The sequence below is a fragment of the Aotus nancymaae genome, unplaced genomic scaffold, assembly GCF_030222135.1.
Source record: "Aotus nancymaae isolate 86718 unplaced genomic scaffold, 86718_ANA_hifiasm-v0.15.2.pri h1tg000041l, whole genome shotgun sequence".
NCBI classification, from domain to species: domain Eukaryota; kingdom Metazoa; phylum Chordata; class Mammalia; order Primates; family Aotidae; genus Aotus; species Aotus nancymaae.
In genome coordinates this window covers 33,637,498-33,656,901 of record NW_026988455.1, presented here as the reverse complement: position 1 = coordinate 33,656,901, position 19,404 = coordinate 33,637,498, and the positions used below count along the sequence as shown (strand labels likewise).

Here is a 19,404-nt window from a genome sequence, read left to right as displayed (position 1 = left end):
CAAGTAATATGGCTGAGTCTAATCAGTGTGACAGAGCCCTACCAAATGTGGCTACAGGGAGGTGTGAAAAATTGCAGCCACTATTGGAGTCAGTCTAACACAGTAGTTTTAGAGGTAAGGGAATGTCTGCCCAAGTGGGAATTGGCTTGGAGCCTGGCATGTGTGTCACGGTTAGGCCCGTGTGCATGTGAACGGCTTGTGTAATTTCAGTGCTTCCCTTCTCATTTCTCATCACTGCACTAGAACCTTGGCAGCCTTACCATCTGACTGCTTCACAAGAAATAGCCCACGCCCAAATACACACCTCTTGTGTTTGAAATAACACAAAGAGTATTGTTTCCAAGACAACTTTGATGAAACATCAGCTTTCTCTGGGTTCTAAACCCATTTAAGAAGCATTGTTATCCTCATTCCTGCTGGGTAATTTGTATACTGCAGTAGTTTGTTTGGAAACATGCCTGTTGTTCTTTAAAATATGCTTAATGCTAGATTAGAGAACAGATTTTTTTTTCTGTTTATGCAAGCTCATTTCTAAAGCATTTAAAATAAAGAGCTTGGGCATGTATGGTATTTAAAAACCCTTCACATGATGTTTTTAAAACAGATCAATTTCAGCATTAAAATGTTAGGAATTCAGCCAAGGAAAATTCAGCTTGGATTGTATAGCTGTAATGATAATGTATTATAACCATCTTCTTTGATTGTAGCAACAGAGTTGAACCTGGTGAATTATATAATTTAAGAATGTTTGCCAGAATGCTACTGTAGGGGGATTGTTCAAGCCTTTCCTAAAACAAAGCAAAATGAAACATGGATTTTATTATGAAGTGCTTAAATCACAAGAATAGTCATCACAAAATATCTAAAGATAATTCATTTGGATTGAACAGAAGGTCATGTGTCTGGACATTGCTTATCACACTTACCTACTTGCCAGAATATTAGTATGTAAGAGAGCATGATTTTTGTTTTTTAGCTACTTTGGCTTGAATTAAAAATGTCTTGAGTTTGCTTATTACTTACCCAAAAATATTTTCAAGTCAGAAGTAACTTCATAATTGAGACATTACTGATTTCAGAATTTTTTTTTTTTTTTTTTGCGGTGTTAATTCACTTTATTTTTCTTGTATAAAAACCCTATGTTGTAGCCACAGCTGGAGCTTGGGTCCTCTGCACGGAGACTCTGGTGTGGTTCATGACGAGGTGGTCAGTGAATTCCTGATAGGGAGACTTGGGTCGGGGGTCAGGTAGCTGTAAGTCTTAGAGATGGCATCAAAGGTGGCCTTGGTGAAGTTGCCCAAGGTGGCAGTGCAGCCCCTGGCTGAGGTGTGGCAGTCATTGATACCAGCCATCATGAGCAGCTTCTTGGGCACAGGTGCTGAGACGATGCCAGTGCCTCTGGTCGTGGAAATGAGGCACACCAGCACAGAGCCACAGTGGCCTGTCACCTTGCAAGGGACGGTATGGGTGTGGGGCTTGCCGATCTTTGTTCCCCCAGTAGCCTCTGCGCACGGGGACAATGGAGAGCTTGGCCAGGATAATGGCCCCACAGATGGCAGTGGCCACCTCCTTGGAGCACTTAACACCAAGACCGACGTGACCATTGTAGTCCCCAATAGCAATAAACGCCTTGAACCTGGTGCGCTGGCCAGCATGGGTCTGCTTCTGCACCGGCATAATCTTCAAAACCTCATCCTTGAGAGAGGCCCCCAGGAAAAAGTCAATGATCTCAGATTCCTTGATGGGCAGAGAGAAGAGATAGATCTCCTCCAGAGACTTGATGTTCATGTCCTTGACCAGGCGGCCCAACTTGGTGACAGTCATCCACTCCTTATCCTCGGCCTTGCCTCTGCGAGCTCTGCGGCCTCGGCCGCGACCCCGGCCCCGGATGCCGCTGCTGAAACCTCCGCGGAAGCCACCTCGGTTCCCCATCCCGGGGCCCCGACACTGCACCGGTGTCATCCGCCATTTGGTGTTTTACCAGAGAGGAAGCTGATTTCAGAAACTGACTCCCAAGTGCAGTTCGGCCCTCTATATTCCAGGGTTCCTCATCCTCAGATTCAGCTAACCACAGATGGAAAGTATTTGGGGGAAAAAAATACAGTAAAATGTACAAATAAAAAATAATAGCATAACAATTATTTACACAGCATTTACATTGTATTATAAATAATATAGGGAGATGATTTAGGTATTATAAATAACATTATAAATAGTTATTATAAGCAACTTACAGGTGATTTAAAATATACAGGAGGATGTGTCTAGGTTATATGCAGATAGTACACCATTTTATATCAGGGACTTGTGTGCCCTCTGATTGTGGTATCTGCAAGGGAGAGGGAGGAGTGTCCTGGAACCATATCCCCATGGATAACCTAAGAATGACTATAATTTAGAAAGTTTACATATAGTCACATTATTTAGGTGTATCATTTATCTTTTTAAACTGTTTTTAAAAGCTTTGAGACAATCAGTTTCTAAACATTATCAAAACATCTCTAATATTGATTCCTCTTCTGGGTTGAATTGTGTCTCATAAAGATGTAATACAATTCTGATCCCCGGTACCTGTGAATGTGCCTTTATTTAGAAATAGGGTCTTGGCAGATGTCAAGTTAAAATGAGGTCATCCGGGAATAAAGTTGGCCTTGCATCTAGTGACTCATGTCCTTATAAGGAGAGAGAGGTTTGACAATACAGAGGAGGCACAGAAAGGAAGGCCACGAGAAAGCAAAGAAGAAAGACTGGAGTTGTGCTGCCACAAACCAAGGAATGCCAAGGATTGCCAGCAACCACCAGAAGCTGGAAGAGGCAAAGAAGGATTCTTCCCCTGGAGCCTTTGGAGGGAGCTTGGTCCTGCCAATGCCTTGATTTCAGACTTACAGGCTCCAGAACCTCAAGAAATAAATGTGTGTTGCTTTAAGCCACCTAGTTTGTGGTGGTTTGTTGTGGCAGCCCCAGGAAACTAATAATGGCTCCCAAGAGTGAAGTTTATCTGTCAGTTGTGTTTCATCGTTAGTGAAGTACTTGCTGCATGGTGCTAAATCCAGTGAGTGTCTATATTTAATAAGCCCCCAAAACCATACATACTAAAAGCTTTTAAAATTTTGTCATTTGGTATCATCTAGTCAGGTGCAGGCACTGCACTTAGGCTCTGGGGATACCGTGGTAAAAACCATGAAGAAATTTCTGCCCACATGGAGCTCACATTTCACTGGGAAGACACACATTAATTATAGATTAACAATAATGATAGTATTGCTTCAGTCTGCATTATGTAGCCTACATTCTTCTCTTCCCCCAAATCCTAATTGACCTTTGGATCCATCCGTGGGTGATGCATCGAGCTCACCATGCTCCTCACTCGCTCGTGGGCTTTGGTTAGTGTTGCCATGGCCACATACAAGTTATGCAGCAGCACAATGCACGTGAATCTATGATGTTCTGGTGTGTCCCGGAGTTGTATCGTCTACATCCTGTGCGATCATATGTGCTGGCCCCACGGGTGCCAAATTTTCTTCCTTGTCTCTCCCTTCAAAAAAATCTCTCAAGTGGAGGCCTCAGAACTCTTCCTTCTCTGATCTTTTCAAAAAAACAAAACAAAATAAAACATTGTAACATTATTTTTTCTTCTTTCATTTTTATAGAACTTACAAGTTTTCACTTCTTATTTGTTTGGTAGAGTTCTCAGCCTACATCAAATATATTTGAATCCAGAATTGTCAGCCCTAATGAAGCAAGCCTCTTGTCATTCCTTGGCCCCTTCCTTGCCCTTTTTTCTTGGTGTTGCCTCGATGCTCTTTGTACAGGCTGATTTCTTTACACAATACATAGGTGTCGTTTGCTGAGCCTCCTGTAAGAAGTAGTCCTTAAAATCAGTGGCCTGTCTTCAAGTTTCAGCCCTTTGTGACCTTGCATGAGTTACTTCATCCCCTAGGATTCAGGTTTCCTCCTGTACAGAATGAAGAGGTTAAGGTAGACAAGTGCTTCTCAAACTTTTTAGTGAGCATGAAAAGGTCACGTTGGTTACAATGTAGATTCTGATTCAGTAGGTCTGGGGCTGAGGCTGGGATTCTGCATTTCTAACAAGCCCTCAGGAGATGCTGCTGGACAGTAGACCACACTTGAAGTAGCAAGGGGCTAGATGACATCTCTGGTCCCTCCCACCTAAAGATGAGAACTTCCTTTCCTTGTTCAGTAGAGTCAGTAGCTATGAGCTTCACATTGAGAAATCCCACCTTGCTGATCTTTACATTTTAATAGTCTCACCATCTCTGCACACTGTGTACCAAAGGAAGGGTCACAGTATACTTGGTGCTGTCCAATAGTGCTTATAAGGACTTCCATCTGCAATTCTTATTTTATAGCTTGGCCTCCCCATCTACCCCCAAAAGATTGAAGCTAAACCCACTGTCTAATACCTAATTAGAATTAGCCTTCAGGTTACATAGTTCTTGTGACTGTTTCCCTTGGGTATCCCCCATTCCTTCATTTCATAGTATTGGTAGATTTATAACAGTCCTCATAACTGATTAAATGTCTCAATTCTTTTGCTTTATGTCGCGTTCTTGGCCACTTAATTATACTACATAAAATGGTGTCTTGTTGCTGTCAGTGCAGTTGGATTGCAGCATGGATAGCGTCTTTGGATATTTTTAAAAATGTTTCTATCATACACTTTAAACTTGTAAATAGAAGTGCTGAGCATGCATAAATGTGTTTTAAGAAATTATTTCTTTATTACTGTTTAGCTGAACTGATGGTGACACTAAACACTGAGGCTTTGATGTTTTATATGGTATTCTTCCCCACTAATTAACTGCACTAATGAAGTTAATTGTGGGGAAGAATGCTGTATAAAACATCAAAGTCTCGATGTTTAATCACAACTTAAAAAGAAGTTTTATACTCTTTGATTGCCAAATACATTCCAGTTAGCTGAAGGAAGGTCAAAAATTCTGTTTTCCCCCATCTCGTCTTCAGAGCTTTTCTGGTTGACCACTGGTTACTTGAGCTGCCTGAGTATTAATCTAGACAAGCTGACAGTGGCCTGTGGCGAACAGCGTATCTTCCCACAAGCTATAAACCAGCATAACTGAGAGACTCAGTTACTGTAAAAGGCAGTGATGACTTCTCCTTTAATGTATTGATGAAAAATGAATGCAACTCACAGAGTAGTTTATTTCTCTACCCTTTAATTTTATTATTAGTTTGACCCACTACTCCATTTTCCCATGTGTTTCCATATGTTGCTCTTCTAAGCCACTTCTTTAATTTCTGATAGGCATATTTCCTTGCCAAATTCATTCTGCAAAACCAAGGAAGCGTGTGTGTATATTTAAAGGCATCAGGCGTATATAAGTGGGGGCTTCACAAAGTTGATACGAATTTTTAAATGACCAGTAGTTGAACAAGAACTTCTTCTCAGGTCATTTCCCCGTGGTATGTGTTACATCAATTTTTATTGTTTTTTTTCCCTTAATCAGGCAGGGTTTACAGTAGCAATAATGTAATTCAAATAAGCAATTATTGTAATTGACCTTGGCGATGAGTATCCTTGGCTTTTACCACAGTTTGCTTAATACCTGAGGATGGCCAATTATCTCATAATGCCCACTTTGTTGAGCTTATTGTTTTAATTATGGCACTCAAAATACATCACTTTGTCAGCATTGTAGAGTCAAGCATGGAGGCACTGCATTCAGTATTCAGAAATGTGTAAAGAGCATCTTGCCTCATCTTACGACATGGTTATGATTGCGTTTTTTCTCTTCCCAACCCCCAGCTGTGGTTTTGAAATGTGGTTCATCCTGACGTGATCAGCTGCAGGGAGAGAAAGTCTGGGATTTGTTGTTGCTGAGCTAATTGTGCTCTCAGAAAGGATGAAGGTGACTTGGTGCTGATAGGTATGCAGGTCTAGTTGATTAGGAGTGGTAAATGATAGCAATCACAGTGGCTTGTTGATTATCTGAATATGCCTTAGGTCAGAGGTTGTCAACTTTAGAATCACCTGGGTGCTTTTTAAGATAGCCTGTATCCAGGCCATTCACTTGGAGAGAGTCTGATTTAATTGTTCTGGGGTGGGGTCCAGATGGGGCGTTTTAAAAGCTCCACAGGTGATTCTGATGCCCTGCCAGACCTTTGAACCATTGCCTGGTCCTTTGAATTGTTTACTCCCTGCCAATTTGTCTCATCCCAGCCATGACCCCGTCACAGATTATAGGACTCCTTTTGGGGGTGCTTGTTGCTGTATGCCTTACTCTTCCCCTCTTTCTTTCCAGACTCAGCCTAGCCACATGCACATGCTTGTAATAGTCTCAGTGCAGGTTTGGGTCCTGGTAATGCTTATTCTTCCCAAGCAGTTCCAGGTCTACCTCTCTCATAGGAAGTCTCAGTGGGTAAATTTCACCCCTTCACAAACCTGAAGCGTAATTTTTAACCAGTGCCTCATTATGCTCTTACGATTCAGTTTTCTCTTGATTGTGAAATATGGCTTACCTTTTATCTAAGTCTTTTGAGTAAGGATCAGAATTTGTTCTTTCGCATCTGTCTTACATACTGGATACAACTTTGTGGAAATTTAATTCTGGTTGATTAGATCAGTAGTTATCAAGTTCCTAGTTGTTTTTCTCCCTTCTGTAATAAACCTGGAGGATGCTGTTCACATGCATCTTGCAGTCCCTTGATTCCCGTAAGGATAGGAACATTCTTGTAGGGTACCTAAGACCTCTAGCTTTTTTTTTTTTTTTTTTTTTTTGAGACTGGATCTCACTCTGTCACTCAGGCCAGGGTTCAGTGGTGCTGTCTCTGCTTACCTCCCACTCTCAAGAGATCTTCCCACCTTAACCCTCCCCACAGAGTAGTTGAGACTATAGGAATGTGCTACCACTTCTGGCTTTTTTTAATTTAATTTAATTTAATATTTTGAGACATGCTGCCCAGGCTGGTCTCGAACTCCTTGACTTAAGCGGTCCACCTGCCTCAGCCTCCCAAAGCACTGAGACTACATGTGTGAGCCACCATGCCTGGTGATTCCTGCCTTTTATTTTTTTTTTTTGAGATGGAGTTTTGCTCTTGTTGCCCAGGCTGGGGTGCAGTGGCGCAATCTTGGCTCACCACAACCTCCACCTCCCGGGTTCAAGCGATTCTCTTGCCTCAGCCTCCCAAGTAGCTGGAATTACAGGCATGCATCACCATGCCTGACTAATTTTGTGTTTTTAGTAGAGATGGGGTTTCTTCATGTTGGTCAGGCTGGTCTTGAACTACCCACCTCAGGTGATCCACCTATCTCGGCTTCCCAAAGTGCTGGGATTACAGGTGTGAGACACCGCACATGACTAATTCCTGCCATTTTTTAAACTAAGAACTTGTATTTTATTGCAGATGCATGAACATGGCATTATTATATTGACAAACTTGATTTCATTCTAATTTTGTATGTATTCACATAGAAACACACATTTGTGTGAAGTCACTCATTTATACCCTAACATCTCAGATCCATCTTCTTCCTTCTTGCCCAGTACCCCTCCAGTCTAAACCAACAGTGTTTCCCCCTGGACCACAGCAACAGCTGCTTACTGGTCCCCCCCATTTCTCTTCCAAGGCTCTATTACCTGCTAGGTCCACTTAAGCCCACACCAACAGCATGAGTAAAGTAGAGGCACCAAAAGTGGTAAAAGCTCAGCTCTGATGATCTGATTCAGAATTTTGCAACCAGAATTCCACTATTTAATATTAGCATACATGGAAGGTTTATATTGTACACTTACAGTTGATTTTAATTGCAAAGGATGGAGGTAGGCAATGTAATCTTTCAAGGGCTTTAAAAATTCGTCCTATGATTCTAGCCTCCTCTCTGAATGATTTTTAGGATGCGTGTGTCGTCTCTTCAGTTCCCTTCGGTGGCCCTTAGAATGAAACACAGACCTCACCGTGGACTGGGCCTCCTTTCCGCCATTATTGTCCCTCTGTGCTCTCTCACCTGCTCCCTCCACGTCAGCACCCAGCCCTCCTGTGTGCTCCAGTGCCACTGCCAACTTTCCCCTTGTTCGGTACTATGCATGTGGTGTTCCCTCTTTCTAGTATAGTCTTTTGGCTGTCAGCAGGGTTGGCTCCAGCTTTTGCTTCAGGTGTCAGTCAGAATGTCATCTTTTAGCGGAAGCCTTTCCTGGCCACCTGGCTGCTAGTTATTCTCAGTCTCAGCATCTTATGTCCTTTGCAACACATTGCACTCACATTTGTTTTATTCTTATTAATGTCATTAGCAGCTTGTTTTACTTTATTTTCGTGTCCCTTAACTAGAACCAGTGCTCTGTGAGAACAGGTCCCCATTCACCCTTTTAATTGTATTTCTAGTGCCTTAGGGCCCAGCAGAATGCCTGGCAACTAGTGGGGACTCAATATAATAACCCTCGTGCTTTGTTATTAATAAGAGATTATGTGTCTGCATGTCCCCCTCCCCCATATTAGTCTTGAGGCCCCACTCAAGAGCACTTTAGAGTTACTTGTCAAATTCCAGTGAAGTCAAGGATGCAAACCTAACCTTCACATGCCACCATAACTCAGGGTTGCCCTAGAAGTCACATTTGACATGAATTCTGCAAGGTGGAGGAAGGGAACACCAACCCAAGAGGGCAGGAAGATGCCCAGACTTGAGAATGTGCTGTCTGAACTTTTGACTGTGAAGAAGTGGACTGGCTTTTCCCCAGAGTCTTGAGGCTTGAAAAAGTGTTCATTACCCTCTTTCAAAGGCTTAGAGGAGACAGTCATAGTAGCTCTAGTTTCCAGAAACAAACATGAAAGGAAGGGTGGTATGCCTCTACTTCAGGTAGTTACCTCATTTAATTGTCATGACTGTCTTAGTTTGTTCGGGTTGCTGTGTTAAACTACCATGAACTGGGTGGCTTAAATAGAAATTTATTTCTCATAGGTCTGGGGGCTGAGAAGTCTAAAAACAAGGAGCCTCCATTAGATGCTTGATGAGTACCTGATTCATAGATGATGCCTTCTCGCTGTCCTTATATGGCGAAAAGGGCAGAGGAGTTTCTCTGGGCCTCTTTTATAAGGGTCCTAATCCTATTCTTGAGACTCTGCTCTCCTGACCCAATCACTTAAAGGCACAACCTCCAGATGCCATCACCTCGGGGGTTGTTTCATCATATGACTTTTGATGGGACACAGACTGACTACAGCAGTGACAATCCTATAGGCAAAATATCCTTATCTCCATTTTACAGGTAAGAAAATTAAGGTCCCAAGGGGTTAACTTGCTACAAGTCACATAGCTGATAAATGCTGGAGCTCAGGATTGAAACCTCATGAGCACATGTGTATTCCCTTCCCTTCTCCTTAGATTCTACTCTCAATGCTGGCTGTAAAACTGGTGCCTTTTACACCGTTGTGTTTCTAATGTCTAGAACATTACCAACACAGAATAGCTATTCAACTTATGTTACAGGGTTCGTCTGGTATTACAACATGAATCTCTGCTTGCGAACTTGTTATTCTTCAGATAGAAGAATAAAGATTCATTTTTCCATCTACCAGCTAGCGTTGAAAACCCTTAGGCAGAATCTCCCCCACCCAACCTCTGTGGTCTAGCTGGCCCTGCCAAGGCTGCTAATAACCTCTCCAATCTACTCTCTCTGCTCAGTGGAGGAGGGTCAGTGGGTGTCTGTTTGAGAAACGATGTCAGTGGCTCACATGTTTGTGACATGACATTTGATTAATCCCATGCTCCTAGATACTTTCTTGTACACATTAGGTTGTGGGATCTTCTGCATTTCGATTAGTGTACCCTGGAAGCTTACAAACCATAAGATAACAGACTGTTGGCTGTGTTGGCAGAGAGCTGTCCTCTGGTGGGACTTACGTGCACACATGTGCATGCATGTAAAGAGAGAGAGACATGGACTGGACCACGAAAGTTGTACCTCTGCTTTGAGTTCTTTTAATCTTCCTTCATTGGTTTAGCACACATTTGTGAATTGTCCTTGCGTTAAAGTTTATCGTGTCCTTTGAGCCATACTTAGTATTAAATAACGAAAGCACACCACTGAGCTAGCATTCTTTGTTTTTAATAAAATAGTGATTGATTGATTGGCATTCACCTCATTTCTCTGTGTGGTGAGTGAGACTATTTTCTTGCAGTCCATTTACAGCATGCTGCTATTACTGCACCATTTAGCTTGATGCCAAATTGCAGTTGGCTCCATTCATTTCTGTTTACTGAATAGCGCTGTAGTGATTAAATGTCACTGGGTACACCGAGTATACAAAAGTAATTAACCTAAAAGGACATGTTAGAATAAAGGTCAACAACCTCTTTAGCCCACAGTGCCACCAGCATGACAGAGTATTGACAGAGGTATTGCTGGCAGGGCAAGGGTGGAGGGGGAGGTGGGTGTGGAGAATGGAAAAGAGAGAAGCAAATGGAAGGAGGAAAAGGGAGAGGGAAAGGTCAGAGAAGCAGGAGTGATAGACCGGGACTCACAGTTGTTTGAGACAGCAAGTAGAATGGGGCTAAGCTGTTTTTCATCAGTCCCTTATAATTTAGCTCTCTGACCTATGATCTTTTGCTGGTGGGGGGGCAGGGTGGGAGGGATAAGAGATTAGATCACATCTTGACTTGTCTTTCAACATTTCAGCACTGGTTAGTGGAGTGCTCTTGCCTGGGTAGACCAGAGTAATTTTGGCCCATGCTTGATGAATCAACCTGTTCTTTCAGTGTTTTATATGTTATTTCAAAGTCTCCTGTGTCTTTAGATCTTGTTGTCATATGAAAGCTTGAAATTATTTCTGTAGAATGAACTGAAATTGTATCTCTTAATATCTGTATCTCATTTGTTTTCATTCCTCAGCATACTGAAGTCACTATCAGTCACAACTGATAATAATAATGCTTTATGTTGCTTTACATAGTAAAAATTTACATAAAGCGGCAGGTAGTCATCTGTGACTTAAAAGTCAACCAATGTAAACCTCTTCCTTAAAAAACAAGTATTATATCTGTCTGCCTTATATTGGCCATTTTCTTTCATCATCTGTGTGTAGTGACTTACTACCCAGAAAAAATAGTAGGGGGTGTACTAAGGATGTTTTTCCTTTTACCACATACCTCCTTGGGAATAAACATTTCAAGGAGATCCCCAGGGTCACTATTCTCTAAATGAGCAGCACAGAAAAAGTGCTGATGCCTGCATTCTTCCCTGGGTCTCTCAGGCAGGATTCCTTTAAATCCTGTCTTTTCAATGGTCAGACTTCAGTAAGATTTGTTTCCCTGTGGTCACAGACAGCTGAGGAGTGTGTGATGAGAGACAAGGAAGGGGATAATGGGAAAGATTTATTTATATTAGAATTTTTAAAAAGGTGGCCTTCATACATTCATCCAACAGTGGATATTCATTGCATACCCACCCAGAGGCCAAGCCTGGCACTGACCTTGAGGGAAGGGCCTGCATCCTTGATTGGTGAGGACAGCAACAGTGAAAAGGCACCAGCTTGGACTGTCTTTTCAGCATAGTTCTGAGAATTGCCTTGTCACCTTGTTACTTTCAAAATTACTATTTTTGAGGCTGCCTCCCTCTTTTGGTGTGCCTGCACATACATGCATATAACACACTCACGTGTGTGTGCGCACACACACACACAGCCGCTGTTCTTCTATTACAGGCATTAAGCACTAAGGATACAAAGAAATAAGACACAACAGTGCATGACCTTTAGAAATGCATAATCTCCTATCTTAATATAATGAAAATAACATGATAACATGAAGCCTACATGAGCAGACCCAAGTTTGTGCCCATTCATTTGTCCAGTAGCTGTCAGTTAAAACACCGAAGTCCTGGATTTTCGTAGTGATCAAAATGGGCATGGTCCTCACCTTCATTGAACTTCTAGTCAGGTAGATGAGATAAATAATCAAAAGAATAGCCACAGCCACAGTGCTAGCAAGAAAGCACACCACGGGCTGTGCTAGAGATTGACTGGAGGGAGCTTCTGGGATAGCATTACAGATAAGACCTTTCTGAGGATGTGACGTTTAAGCTGAGACATAAAAGATAAAAAGATGCTAGCCACTCAGGCTGGGAAAGAGAGTTCTTGGCAGAAGTCTGCACAAAGGCTCTGAAGGATGAAAAAAATTGGGGTTTTCCGGTGCTCTAGGAAGGAAATTTTCAGATCAGATTGGAGAAGGTGGGCAGGGGCTAGATCACACCTGTTACTTATATCAAGTGCGAGATGTTTGTCTTAATGAGTATTGATTTCTGTTTTGACTTTGAAAACTTTTAGACCTGTGTTGTCTGACATGGTAACCACAAGCCACATGTGGCTTTTCAGCACCAGCAATGTGGCTGGTCCAAATTGAGATGTACTGTCAGTATAACATGCATATCAGATTTTGAAGACTTAGTACTAAAAAAAGAATGTAAAATGCCTCACAAATAATTTTGATATTATTGTGTGTGTTGGATTTTTGAAGTATTGGATTAAATATATCAAAATTAATTTTACTGTTATACATTTTTAAAACTCTGACTATCAGAAAAATGTAAAATACGTAGGTGGCTCACATTATATCTCTGGCAGTGCCATTCTAAAGAATAACTTAAATATTTTAATGAAAGCCCTTAAGACCAGTCAGTTAAGCGATCATTGAAAACTGTTTAGCCATTTTGTGGTGATATGAAGAAGACCAGGAGTTCTTGATTAGCGACGTTAAAACTATTAGACAACATCCCTTTAAATTGATATAGTGTCATTTCTTTCTTTCTTCCTGTCATATTACTCTCAGACATTGTATAGAGTATATTTGCATGCATAATACATAAGAATAATACATATGAGACACTGTCGAATTAATAATCTTTGGAAAAAAAAATGTTTCGCCTTTCAAATAGATTGAAACAGTTTACTGGAAAAAAACGGCAACACACAAAGGCATTCTTTTCTAATACATTTTAATAGTTATTAAAATGAAGATTCTGGTCCCTTGAGATATAGCTTGCCAAGTCCTAAAGTTTAGTCAAAATAAATAAATAAAGTTTAGTCCTTATTTCTCTGAGCTGCTACCCTACTTCAGCTTCTTTCAAAGCAGCTGTTGTGATTGTGTTGATATTTTCATTCAAAAACAGAGCTCAGTGCAGGAATAGGTATACAGCCAGTGTACCTTCCCTGAAAATTCAGGAAAGAAATTTTTGCCAACCCTTCCCCACTTTTGTTTTTATGGCAGTCAAACTCATGTACCACATGAGGTTTGCCAGTGAGACTTAATAAGGTTGGTTTTAAGGCAATAGGTGAATAAGTGGTTTAGGATATGTTTTATAGGTCATATACTGAAAAAAAAATCCCAGAAGAAAGTGGCCAGTGCATGTGACTGTAATTTACATGGAGTTGGCATACAAGGGTTATAGAATCTGTATCAAGGAGAGCAGATAATTCTTGCTGGAGAACAAACGCACACAGGAATGTTAGGCTTTGCAGACTTTGAGGAGGTCCATTGGATTGAAAAGCGTGAAATGACTTTGGGGCGATAGGTAGTTTAAACAATGAAGGCAATACAAAGTTGTGTGCACTTGGCAATTTTTATTACAATTTCTGGTAGACAATACTGTGCCGTCTATAATGATCAGGAATGGGATTGCTTGATTAATTCAGCTTGTGCTTACACTTGTTCCATCTCATTCATCCACTTGCTTCCTTGTGTGGCCCAATGCTTGCACCATATGCAGACTAGCTTTCAATAGAGGGCAGCTAAGCTAAGCTCCCTACATCAGAATCAACCCTATGTCTTCGGTGTCAAAGTATCATGTCCCAGCAGCTCAGCTAAAGTAACTGTTTTAAAGTACTTTTGCCAGCTAAAGTAACTGTTTAATGAAATTTCTGGGGTGGAGCCAACAGCTTTATTCCAGGAAAAGGAAGCAACAGTCAAGAAACCCCAAGAGGACATTAAGATAATGTTCTAATTTAAAATCAATTTTATTGATACCTTATAAATTATTAGGGCATTTTATACTGACCAAGTAATACATAATGCTGAACCATGAAAACAGAACATGAATGACTGAATATTGAAGTGCTGTGTTTTCTACCACACGTGAAGAAAAAAATACATAAAACTTTTGTATCCTAAGTATTTTGACTTGAGGAGCCCTACTGAAAAACAAGGTGTATATTTCATTCTTCAGGGTATATATTAATATTTTATTCAAGACATTTCATGTGTTTCTGTACTTAATGGGTTGAATACTTGTTGAATGAGTCCTTAAGTAGACAAAAATTATGCAGTTGTTTTCACATTTTCTGAAAAGGTATAGCGCTCTCTGTGAGGGCTTACTAGATGCTAGGTACATACTTCACGTTGTGAACTCTTCTTTATCCTTATGGCAACTTGCAGGGAAGTGCTGCGATATCACCATCATCTTACCCACTGGAAAAATGGAAGCTTAAAGAGGTTCGTTAGTTTTTTCAGGGTCACATAGCAAGTGTTATACAGCCTGGTCTTGAACCCAAGGCTGTCTGACTTTTATACCTCTAGCATAACGTAGACACTGCCTCTCTACTCAGTTATTATTCTGACAGTTGATTCCTCTGGTTTGATAATATTTTGATTACTTGCAAAAGAAATTTATCTTGATCCCCAAGTTTCTCTTACCAGGAGAGAAGCAGAGACAAAAACAATAATAGAACATTTTAAAGAGTATATTGTTCGTGAAATGTTATAGAAGGTGAAACATTTGTTAAGAATAGACTCATCGCCTGTAATCCCAGCACTTTGGGAGGCCGAGGCGGGCGGATCACGAGGTCAAGAGATCGAGACCATCCTGGTCAACATGGTGAAACCCCGTCTCTACTAAATATACAAAAAATTAGCTGGGCATGGTGGCGCGTGCCTGTAATCCCAGCTACTCAGGACGCTGAGGCAGGAGAATTGCCTGAACCTGGGAGGCGGAGGTTGCGGTGAGCGGAGATCGCGCCATTGCACTCCAGCCTGGGTAACAAGAGCGAAACTCCGTCTCCAAAAAAAAAAAAAAAAAAAGAATAGACTCATTACTTTATATGGAGATTATATTAAATCTTCTTTTAACAAAGGCAGGTCTTCAGAAAGTCCCAGTCATTTTTGAAGGTGAGTTTTGATTTATGTTAATTTGAAAAAAGCAAGTTCTGTGGGAGTTTTATAGAGATTGTGCTTTTAATGACTTCCTTAATCAAGCAGGTTATTTAAAAAAAAAAAAAAACCTCTTACTGTAATGAGCAGTAAACTGACACCAGTGACTTGCTCAGTCAGAGCTCTACTATATTCAAGGTTTTTTTTACCACCAGCATGCTATAAATTTTAAGTTCATTTACATAACTTTACATGTGTTATGTGTCAGTATGTGAGACTTGTGCATTTTGACCAAATAATTTTCATTTTAAAGGTTTTATATTTTTTCCCAAGTAAAGATTATTTTCTCTATATATCCTGGTTGTTTCCCTGTAAATGAGCTAATAATGTGTTAAAATGTTTTATCAGTTATAAAAAGCTCAATGAATGGGAAAATAAACATTTTGTATAATTCCGTACAATAAAATCCAATTAGAAACTAGATGGGTTATGGTACTATGTAGTTTGATGTACATAGATTTATTCAGGATATTTTCCAAACTTAAAGTATTTCTAAAATATAGAAATACAGTGCTTTGAGGTCTAGTGAACATGATCAACTCTTTGGATGATTCACGACTGTAGAGTCAGCAGTGTTTATTTCTATTTTTACATGGGTCTTTTGCTTTTCTAAGGGGTTGCAGTGGAAATTATGATTGAGGACTTTGGTATGGCATCAGTAAAGGATCTACAGGGACCTTCTTCAGCTTTCTGTCTCGGTGTCCCCCCCATTCCCATCCCCAAAAACAAACTCAACCTGAATTGTCCCTGGCCCTGATTAATGTTTGAGAATTCCATAGTGACTGAACTATAGTTAGAGTAACTATAATTTATCATCTAAACGCGGCTGTTTTTGAGAGTGAAGGGAAGCCTGGACAACAGGTGTAGAAAGGGCAAACGAGGACTTGCAATTACCCTTGGCAGATCTTAATGGCGCCTTCTGACTCCTCATTATTCCGTTTATCTGTTTGAAAGCTGATCTACCCTTTGGTACCATGTAGATAGGATTTTTGAGGGCCATAGCTGATGAGCAAACAAGCCATTACAAATGAGTTTTAGGCTTCTCGATCGTGGTTGTCCATGCGACCTTTAGCATGTTCTTTCTGGTTGTTATCTTCTCTGGGCAGGAAAGTCTAAGTGCTGCACCTACATGAATGGAAACCAAAATTAACATGGTGTACATTTGAAATCAAATTAGAAAATCCATTGTGGAGATGGTATTTGCCCTCTTGCCTTGGTGCAGTATGGAACTAAAACTTTATTGTGATTGTTGAAAGAAGAGTTTTGGTAAATAGCAGCATATTAAAACCCTGTAATTATGGGCCATCAGAAGATCTGTGCTAGGGGCTAGAAAAGACCTAGATAAGATTTAAAATAGAAGATCCACAGTAGCTCACCATCCCAATCTCCAAAGTAAGTAGAATCAACTAGAGTGCAGGGTACAGTGATAGGACTAAGTTGCACTGTCGAGGGGCTAGGCTATGTGCCTGTAATTGTCCATTTAACATTATGTGGATTATTTTTCTTGGTCCTCAAAGCACCCCTGTGGAGCTCAGGATAGTGTGTTGTTACCCCAGACTAAAGAGAGGTTGAGACTTAAGCACATCCCTTACGGCTACACAGCTATTAAGTGAAGACTCTAGACTCACACCAGGCAGTCTGACTCCAGAGAGATGCTCTTGCCTGCTATTAAAATCTGTGCTCCCTGTTATTAAAATTAGCTAATTATAACAATGGCATCTTCTTTTAGCGGGGAGCTACTTTATAGAAGTCTTTCACATACATTACCATCTTTGATCTTGAAGTGGCAGAGGAGTAAAGGTGGAGGGGTGGGGCCATCCCTTTCAAGTTGCTGGAGATATCAGTTTTCCATCTGACTTGGTCAACAGCCTTAGTAAAGTTTGGGGTGGACTTTAAACTAGAAACTAGAATCTTCTCATAGTGAAATTAGAACCTGATTTATGATGTTGGAAATTACTTTTTAAAACTTACCTTTTGCTACCAAAGCAATTGAGGTTTCCATGTAATAAGACTTAAACTTTTATTATTATTTTTTATTGTTTTCTTCTTGTTTTCCTCTCTTTTTCTTAAACAAATCTAGCCTGTTCTTTTTAAATATCCCAGTATAAATGTTTACTTTTAAAATCTAGAGCTTTACTAAACATTCACATTCAGGGTATTCTGCTTTCTCTGGATCAGCCATTGCTTCTGACTGTGACTCTCCAATCTTAACAGATGTGCTGAGATACACACACACACACACACACACACACACACACACACAAAATCAAACTGTAGTGAGAAAGATTTGTGTTTAATCCTTCCAAATTTGTAGATTTGTAGGGTCACAATACAGCTTCAGTAAGTCTCTTATGAAGTAAGCTTGAGAAATATTTACTCTAAATTGAGCTTTTAAAATCATAATAGAGAAATAAAAAAGCTTTTCTAGTAAACGCATGACTTTATCAGTATTTATTTAATTCCTCTTATTCATGTGCCCAGCAAAGATCCAAGTGGCATTCCTGTGGCAGAATGATGGACTTACAAGATTCACGATGAGAGTCTGTGCCAAGTCCAATTTGATTCTAGAGTAATTATGTTATTAGAACATTGCTGATTGCCCCAGTGCCCATTGTGCAGCTTAACCTTTAAATGCTAGTGATAATTAACTACTTTATCATTCTACCAGGAAGCTCCAACATGTAACTCTGTTCTACAGTCAAATTCAAAAATATAATGCTGCCTGCACACCCAGAAACAGCTAGGTTAAGAAAAATAGAGTATTTGGTTGTACCTAAGAGCCAATAAATAAACATAAAAATCTGACTAGGCATTGCCTTTTAGTATTTTTAAGAAGTTGTTTTGTTTAGAAATTTTTCCTCTTAAGCAATGTGGAAATAACTTTCAATAGAATATATCAGGGTTGGAATGCTCAGAAAATTGTTAATAAAAGATACATGCACTCCATTGTTATTTTTGTGTGTGCGTGAAGTGTCAGATTAGCCGGATGAGGGCATCTAAGGGTAGGTAACTGGAGCAAAGGTGAGAAAGGGCTGAACTGCCATATAACCGATTCCAAGGATACTACCACATAAATCTTACTCTAGTGACTGGTATCTCATGGAATTGTTCATCCTAGTTACACTCTGAAGAGAAATATTTCATGAGAGATTTGGAGTGAGATTGAGGAGTACAGAGGGGATGTTCAGCCATTTGTGTTCAGGAATATTTCTGGACAGTTCTCTTCTGCTCATGATGTGAGGTGCCCCCACCCTCAGGGAGCCCACAGCCTCAAGTGGGAAGTGGCCTCGTAAACACAGCAATAAATTTACTGTGAGTGCTTTACTCATTGGAGGAGCAAAATGTTAAGGGAACAAAGAGGAATGAATGATTAATTTCACCTGACAGCCTCTGAGGAAGCTTTGAAAGGTGACATTAGAGCTGATTCTTAAGGATAGTGGGGGATTTCAAAAGATCTTGAGAAAATAGGCATTGCCTTAAGCCAGGGGAAAAAAGGCTACAGATGCAATGAAAGTACAGAACCCAGGGGAACACTGGCTCATAGTGCTGATGTAGGCTACAAGGCCAGGACTCTGGATTGGAGCGTGGAGTGAAGACTTTGGAAAATAGCCATACTCATAAATTTGGAATTTTTTCCCCCTGTGAACAGGAGGAAACTGTCCTTTCAAAAGAGGAGTAAGAATAAACTCAACCTTTCTTTGGGAAATATGAATTCCAAAAGTGAGGTGGTTAGACTGGAGAGGGTGAAAACCAGAAATGGGATTGAGGCATGAAGTGTGGTAGATAGTAATCCGCAGATGATGACTGCATGCATGTTTTCAGTGGTCGTGAAAACCTGCTGAGTGCATTGGGTTGTGTGAAAGCAAAGCAGAAGCGTTGACCCAAGTCTCATGACTTGGGAATAATGTTTGGAACTCAGCGGAGATAAACGAAAGTCAAGAAGTAGTCCACTTAAAAAAATCGTTTGGCTTGTAATGTTTTGCATCAGTCTTCAGCCTTACTGAATAATGCCTGCAGTCTTTTCAGCCACTAAGCTTAAAGTTGAATGTTTGAAAGGGATGGAGTATTCATATAAAACCTCAAGAGGGGCTAGCACAGCAGGGAAGGGTTTAGAGATCCCCAGCCCCTCGCACTGGGCACCCACTCACTGGGCCCATCTCTCTTCCCCTACCGAACTCCTACCTGTATACCTTTGGAGCTCGTGGTAGAGTTGCCATCATCACAGATGTGAA

The 19,404-nt window shown here is 40.7% G+C and overlaps 1 protein-coding gene and 1 pseudogene across 5 annotated transcripts in view; one reads left to right on the top strand and one right to left on the bottom strand.

Moving 5' to 3' along the window:
* Window positions 1-19,404, top strand: part of TLE4 (TLE family member 4, transcriptional corepressor) — a 148,736-nt gene that overhangs the window by 106,225 nt on the left and 23,107 nt on the right. The window lies entirely within an intron of this gene.
* Window positions 1,138-1,935, bottom strand: LOC105725259 (small ribosomal subunit protein uS5-like; annotated as a pseudogene).